We start from the raw sequence: 8,158 nt of genomic DNA on the forward strand, positions 1-8,158 counted from the left end.
GCATGCCTTATTTTCGCACACTGCCTAATATACAGAAACAATCAGTAGATTATATAAATATTGAAGCCAGCATTTTATCATAAATGATACAGAAAGATACCAATAAAATTATCAGTAAAACAAAGCAGTGTGGTAAAATCCCATGAGCCAGGAAACGCCTGCAGAAAAAAAGATAAGTCTTTAGGAGAGGCTAAAAGATAACCGCCATTTCTGCCTCACGAACTTCACATGGGTGCTGTTTTACCTCATGATTATGTGGTTACAGCCTGGGTCAGGTCCCTTAGATCTCTGAGACCCAGTAAACTGTGTCCTTCCCCTCCCTCATGCTTCCCCACTATCATTCCCTTGCTCAAACTGGCTGCTTAGCCTTAGGCTGCTCTTCAGTAAAAACAAAACAAAAAAAAGAGAAAATTGGGAGATGGTTCTGAACAGTTTATGAAGTTAAGGCATCAGTCCAAGTAGCCTGCCAATGTCTGCACTCGCAGTGGTTCTCCAGGGAAAGATATTTCCCAGCCATCCTTCAGATAGCACAGCTAAGAGAAGCCAGGGTTCCTACTCAGCATGGGATTGGCATATACAATGGAACCTTTTCCTTCCTTCCTTCCTTCCTTCCTTCCTTCCTTCCTTCCTTCCTTCCTTCCTTCCTTCCTTCCTTCCTTCCTTCCTTCCTTCCTTCCTTCCTTCCTTCCTTTATCTGAGCTCTGACTCTAGGGCTGCAAATATTTTTTCTGGGCTCCCCACTGTGCATTTCGAAGCAGGGAAAACATTTGGGAATTAAGCAGGTAAGGCTTCTCCCTTCAATTTTATCCCCGTGCCAGGAAAAATGTATACTAATACTGCATTTCTGCATGTTATCAGCTTGCTGTTTAATAGAAAGCAGGTGCGTGGCAGAGGGAAAGCAAGGATGGTTTAGTAGTCATTCAGATAAACGCAGGAATACAAAGGGACAGCTCAAGGGACAACACAGATGTGAAGCAGGGGATCGGATCTCCCAAACTCCCCCCCCCCAACCTGCGGGACTCCGTTTTGATCAGGGTGGTGCCCATTCTCCCTAAACAGTTATTCTGATCCAAGTCTCCCTCCCCAAGCATGCTATTACCCCCACAAGGTAGGGAGTGGTAGAGAAAAAGACCATTGGGCTACAAGTATATTCCCCACTTTCCCCAGAGGGGCCATTTAGATCCTGCTAGGATATCCCAAACTTAATTCAATAGGAGAGAAGAGTCATTTTTTTTGCTGCTGGGAGGTAGAAATCCTTTCCCGATCTAAAGTAAACAACTCAGAGACCTGCCAGGAGATCAGATCTACTTTCTGCCCACCCCTGGCTTTAGGTCAAGGAAATGGGATGGAAAAAGAGCTAGCACCCCTCCTGCCATGAGGGCCTTGCTGCAAAAGTAAAACATTGCTTGAAATAATTAAAAGAAGCACATTAAAAACCAAAAAGGCAACATACCTCGTCCCTGTGGCTTTCTCTGTGCAGCGGTCTTGTGTAACTCTCCCAAATGATCTTTTTGTCTTATCTGGTCACAACGTGCTTTGAGCTTCCTCTTTTTCCATTCTTCTTTTCCTTGCTATTCAGGGTAAAAAGGGTTTTGTTTTTTTAATCCTTCATGTTTTCTTGTTGTTCTTGCAAGTTATTGTTATCATCCACAGTGCAAAAGGAGTGAGTAAATGGGCCAGCGAGATCCCAGCCAAGGAAAGCAGTTGCTGGGAAAGAAAACGTGGCGTTTCACAAACGAAAGTGCCCACCTATTATTTGCATGTATTTTCCCTTCGCACAGTACTTCCTTTGATCCAAGGGATGTAACATAGGAAGGTGCCTTATACTGAGTCAGACCACTGCTCTTATCTACAATGTGGTCACTATGGTGCTTTCAGACGTCCCTCTTGGCACCTGCCAAAAACTCCTCTGAATTTTATTTATTTTAATAAGGATAGGGTGTTTTGGCTGAAAGGGGTTACCTTCTTTTGGGTGGGGCTCCCTGCTTTTTCTGTCTTAATTTGTTTTGTGTGTGGTGCATAGGTGTTTCCCTTTGTTGTTTAATTGGGAGAAGAGATCTGAGCATCACCACTTGTTGCTTTGTGAAGTGGATATTTTGGGGTACTCCACAGCAGTTTCTTAGATTTCCAAATGTGTTTCCAGGCCCAGAAAGGCTGAGGCCTCCTAGCCTATGGTGGCTGGTAGTGAGTCTTTAAAGCTTTGGACACCGATGGGAATTCTCTGTTAATCCGCTTCCTGGAGATGTCTGGGATAGAACCTGCAACCTTTGGCATGAAAAGCAAGTGCGCTATCACTGAGCTAATTTGACCCAGAGTACAAATATGTATGGGATGCAGGTGGTGCTGTGGGTTAAACCACAGAGCCTAGGGCAGGCATCCCCAAACTGCGGCCCTCCAGATGTTTTGGCCTACAACTCCCATGACCCCTAGCTAACAGGACCAGTGGTCAGGGATGATGGGAATTGTAGTCCAAAACATCTGGAGGGCCAAAGTTTGGGGATGCCTGGCCTAGGGCTTGCCGATCAGAAGGTCGGCGGTTCGAATCCCTGCGACGGGGTGAGCTCCCGTTGCTTGGTCCCTGCTCCTGCCAACCTAGCAGTTCAAAAGCACGTCAAAGTGCAAGTAGATAAATAGGTTCTGCTCCAAGCGGGAAGGTAAACAGTGTTTCCGTGCGCTGCTCTGGTTCGCCAGAAGCGGCTTGGTCATGCTGGCCACATGACCTGGAAGCTGTACATCGGCTCCCTCAGCCAATAACGTGAGATGAGTGCCGCAACCCCAGAGTCGTCTGCGACTGGACCTAATGGTCAGGGGTCCCTTTCCCTTTACAAACATTACTGCTACATTAATGCCCAGGTGCATTTGTAAACCTACAATCGTGCACTACTACAATGAAACTCATTATTTGTTTTGCTCCAATCGGACAGTCATGGGAAAAGTTGTTAAATTTATTTATTACATCATCACACCTTCCTTTCTTCAAGGAGCCCATGGCTTTTCTCTACCCTCGTTTGATCCTCACAACAACCTTGTGAGGTAGGCAATCTGAGGAAGACCAAACTGGGTCCCGGTCATCCAGAGAGCATCATAACTGACACAACACGCAAAGATTTGGAGAAGGGAACAGGACCAAAAGGCTTCTTGTATGCAAGTTTTTAATCCAGGTGTCCCTAGTTCAGGATAGGAACCTGTGGCTCCTCATATTGTTGGAAGTTCATCTTACATCAGTCAGTCAACAGAGTCAGGGATGATCCACTATTTTTGGATGGCATTCAGTCATGTTATTTGTGGAATTCTCTCAGTGAGGCTAGCCTGACACTTTCAAAACGTATCTTTAGGAACCAGCAAAAACAGTCACCTCCTAGGCCCTGGGATGTTTAAGCAATCTATGGCATTTTAAATGTGCCTTGGGAGAATATTGTTTCGTGTGTGCATTTCTTGTTATTATGTCATGCATTTTGTGCTTTTATACTGGAAAATGTCCTGTGATCTTTGGATAAAGGGTGGTGTATATAAAATAATAATAATAATAATAGCAGCAGCAGCAAATTCTGGTTGCACAATTAAACTTGATTTGGTACTCTTGCAACACAAACCCACTTCCCCTCAAAATCAGATTTTTTGCAATAAGGAAAATGATGAGAAAATGAACTGGAAAGCATGGGGAACTGATTGCTTGACAAACATCATAGAACCTCCTTGCAAACAAGCCCCCTTCCCCACTTGCGACTCCTAGCAACTGGTATTCAGAGGTGTACCACCTCCGACAACCGAGGTAGAAAAGGTCAACAGGTCTCCTCTCCAGTAAAACTTAGCTGGATCTAGCCCATTTTGTTGGGGGTTGTGGTGAACTGCAGTGAATGCACACACAAAAAAGGCAGAGACCGTTCACAGAATCTTCTGAGAAACGGTTAGCTTTTGCATGACAGCAGAAAACCAAATCAACAGAGCATTATCGGGGAAGCCTCAGAGAAATCTCTTCTGAGAAATCACAGTTCAGCCGTAGGTTACAAACGCCATCCAGCAGAATTGGAGTCCCCACTCTTCACGTGCAAGATCCCTGCTGAATCAGATCTATTTTGTGCAGTGGTGACTCTAGGTTTGGAAGCAGAGGGTTCTGGGAAATTTAAGCCATGTCATGTGGGGTAGGAGGTACGTGATCAGACCATTGACCCCTGAGTTTTAAAAATATTATAAATAATAAAGCTGCTGTGCTGGGGCAGGGAAACTTTGACTGGTACTGCAGGAGGGATGTGTAACCAACTCCCACCAATTCCACTTGTTCTGAATCTTGCCCTCTCTCTCTGAAAGTACTATTAGCCTTTTGGGTGGTGGTGGCAGAGGGGGAGAGGGAACAATACAGTAACAAAACAGGCAGCCATCTTTTTCTGCCACTGGAACAAATAGCAGCTTTTGGAGGGTAGGGAATTCTAGAAAAAGTCACAGCACTATTACTCTAATGAAAATGGACTCACACACCCCACCCACACACACACCTGACACCTCAGCTGCTTTTAAGTTTTGAAAAAAAAGTTGAGGATTCCCCAAGAAAGTCAGGCAGTTCTGGTCACTGTGCATTCAAAAAGGACACTCTGGTGCTGGGGGGAAAGTGCAGAAAACGACAACAAAGATTATTAAGGGGCTGGAAGAGCCCTTCTATGAGGAAATGTCATTACGTTGTTGGCTTTATAGTTTAGAGCAGGCACGTCCAACAGGTAGATTGTGATCTACTGGTAGATCACTGGACGTCTGTGGTAGATCACTGGTAAACTACTGGCTCCCGCCTAAGATGCTCAACAACTCTGGCTCCCCTAAAAAAGCTCAGCATTTTTGCCCTGCTTTCCTCCTCCCCCCCAAAAAGCTCAACAACTTTGACCTGAAAGGGGGTAGATCACTGCCAGTTTTTTAACTCAGAGTAGATTGCAGTCTCTTGGGAGTTGGCCACCCCTGGTTTAGAGAAAAGAAAAGTAAGGGGGAGAGGGAGATGGGAAATGGCCGATCTGCATGGTGTGGAGCAGGCATTCCCAAACTTTGGCCCTCCAGATGTTTTGGACTACAATTACCATCAGGGCCGTCTTGAGCAGATCGCGCGCCCTGGTGCTGAGGGGCGGAGATCGCTCCGCCGCCCGCCCCGCCCTCGCAGGGCGCAATTGGTTTCCGCGCGGCTTCGTCGCGCGGCGCCCTCCTTGCCAGGCCGGTGCCCAGCTTACCAGCCCCACGCCATGGTGCACTGCGCCACCGGGGGTCTACGACGAGCCGGCCCTGATTACTATCTTCCCCGACCACTGGTCCTGTTAGCTAGGGATCATGGGAGTTGTAGGCCAAAACATCTGGAGGGCCGCAGTTTGGGGATGCCTGGTGTGGAGAAAGTGGATAGAGACAAGCAGATATTCATATAGAATCATAGAACTGTAGAGTTGGAAGGGACCCTGAGAGCCATCTAGTCCAGCCCCCTGCAATGTAGGAATCTCTGCTATAACATCCATGACAGATGGCTATCCAACCTCTGCTTAAAAACCTCCAGGGAAGGAGAGCCCACAACCTCCTGAGGCAGACCATTGAACAGCCCTGAGGAAGAAAAGTTCTTCCTCGGAATCTCCTTTCTTGTAACTTGAAATCATGAAAAAGGTTTATTGATAACCAAGCTATTAAATCTGGATTTTCTTGCATTTTCTGCCTCTTATTTTGCCAGTGAATGCCACCCAACTTTGCTCCCTTGCTTGATGTGAGTTTTTTGACGAAGCATATTCGGCAAATGGTGAGAGACTGGCAAAAAAAAAGAGCATAGGGCAGTTAAAACTGGAATTCGCTAACCACAAGTTGCCTCAACTGCTGCCACCTTGGACGGCTTCAGAACACAAAGTGGACTGAGGCATAAACAAAAGCATCTTCATCATGGCTGTGCATCACCTGTGGGTTCAGGTGCATCCTGCATCCTGAGCATCAGCCACTGAGGCTTAGGAACACGAGAGGGCTACTGTGTTCTTCCAGTAAACATATGGCCACTGACCAGGCATAGACTGATGGCCGGACTCAGTATAACACAACCTGCTGCAACAACGACAACTTTCTCTCAGCACAAGACTTAGGAAGACTCCCACCTGTTAGGTACCTGCCTTTGAGGTTTTAAAGAGCAGAGGGCAAACCAAAATCACCGCCTTCATCATAGAAGCCAACTCCTGGAGGCAGGGGTCCCTTCAGCCCCACAATAAAATATTTGAGGGGATGCCCCCCCCCCAAGTTGAGGGGAATTTTCATTCAAATGGCATGTGTAAGTCAGGTCATGTGATCTATTATGCAGGGCGGGGCTTACCTCCCCCCAAAAACATTTTATTCAAGTTGTCTTCTTCTTTCTTTGGCAATCACTCATAGCCCAGTAAGATTGTCTTCCATAAACATGGTTTTAACAATGAGTCTGTAAGTGACTGCGGAGGCCAATTCTGGATCCACACGTCCTTCCACAGTGGGGACATTGGTTTCCGGGTGGGAGTTGATCACGGTGTGGATTTGCCAAGCGTGCCTTCCTCTAAGCAGGTTTCTCCCTTGCATCCTGAGTGTCTTCAAGGCCCATGACACCTTTGGTAAAGGCTGTTCTCCAACTGGAGCGCTCACAGGCAAGTGTTTCCCAATTGTTGTTGTTTATACTACTTTTAGATTTGCCTTGAGACAGTCTTTAAACCTCTTTTGTTCACCACCAGCATTACACTTTCCATTTTTTAAGTTCGGAATAGAGTAGTTGCTTTGGAAGACGATCATCGGGCATCCGCAAAACATGACCAGTCCAACGAAGTTGACGTTGAAGAATCATGGCTTCAACACTGGTGATCTTTGCTTCTTCCTGTACTGCACACTGGTATTAGTTTGCCTGTCTTCCCAAGTGATGTGTAAAAAAATTTCAGAGACACCGTTGGAGTTGGAGATGGCGTTTAGAAGTGGTCCATGTTTCACAAGCATACAGTAAGGTTGAAAGCATATAGTAAGGTTGGCACTGGTCATGGCAAAAGAACAGCCCTGCTGGGTGAAGCCAAAATCTAGTTCAAGCAACAGTTTGCCTAATAATCCTTTCCTAACAAGCTGCCCATGTTGGTTTGCCCTGAGCTATAAACCTGACGCTGCGTGACGATTCAGAACTACGACGCGCTCGATTTTTGTCCCTCCGGACTCACGAGCATCGACCAGAGAGGGAGAAAGAGAGGGAAGGAGAGAGACACACTCTTGTTTTCAAGACTCCTAGATTGGGGGAAAAGAAACGAAGGGCGCGAAGAGGCCCAGCAATGGAGGTGGGGATACTCACGGCGCCCGTGGGGGCCCCCGCAAGAGGGTCGAGAAGAGATGGGGGAACCAGGAGATCCCGCTGCTGCTTCTGCTGCCGCCGCAGCGTGTCGCTCCCTTCCAATGGGGACGGGGGAACTTTGGAGGGCGCGGGGAGAAAAGGGTGTGCGAATCCCAACCGCGGTGAGTCAGCGCCCCACGTCCCCAACCTTTAACTGGAAGGGGAGAGGATTCCCCTCAGGAAGGTGGCACAGCGCCCGGGGCGGCGCGACCCCACCAATGTTATGGAGCTTTCGGGTACTTTTAAGAGCGGCGTCGTGAGGGAAGTTGCGCCAAGTTCGCTTTCGCGCGGCGGCGGCGGCCTGGCCCGACCTCCTCCGCCTTTCGCCGCGTGAATCAATCATCCTCGAGTTGGGTGGAAAGCGCGTCTTTTCCACGGAAGCCGACCGGCGTCTGGCCCTCTCTGCGCTCTTGCGAAAGCCTTGCTCGCCACCGCTGCTGCTGTGGGATTTGGGGAGATTTTTCTGTTCCCTCGTACACCGAATACGACTTTCTGGCGAAACGGAGGAATGTGGCACCTTAAGTTCAGGAAGTGAGCAAGGAAGGCCGGGCACCGCGCTCCTGCTCTGCGCCCCCAGCCGTCCGCCGGCTTTTCCAACAAGAAATTGCACGGGGCGCCCAAGAACGACGTCTGGTTTGGGCTCATTCACACGTGCAATATAAATTAACAACAACAACAACAACATTATTTATAACCCGCCCATCTGGCTGGGTTGCCCCAGCCACTCTGGGAGGCTTCCAGCATATATAAAAACGGAATAAAACATCAAACAATAAAACTTCCCATACAGAACTGCCTTCAGATTTGTTGAGTATATTTTTTACTACC

General features: G+C 47.7%; 1 protein-coding gene across 3 annotated transcripts in view; it reads right to left on the bottom strand.

Annotated features, from left to right (window-relative positions):
* The window catches only part of OSMR (oncostatin M receptor), a 40,509-nt gene extending 32,603 nt beyond the window's left edge, over positions 1-7,906 (bottom strand). For 2 of the 3 annotated variants that reach the window (XM_035100383.2, XM_035100381.2), the window contains exons 1-2: positions 7,292-7,904; positions 1,454-1,571 (exon numbers count right to left, since the gene is read on the bottom strand). The gene's annotated coding sequence lies outside the window, so the exon portion shown is untranslated. Of the gene's footprint in view, positions 1-1,453; positions 1,572-7,291 lie in introns of all 3 variants that reach the window. The other variant, XM_060280318.1, reaches the window with a different exon arrangement.
* Between the last annotated feature and the right edge of the window lie 252 nt (positions 7,907-8,158).

This window comes from Zootoca vivipara, chromosome 11 (genome assembly GCF_963506605.1).
Source record: "Zootoca vivipara chromosome 11, rZooViv1.1, whole genome shotgun sequence".
NCBI lineage: Eukaryota > Metazoa > Chordata > Lepidosauria > Squamata > Lacertidae > Zootoca > Zootoca vivipara.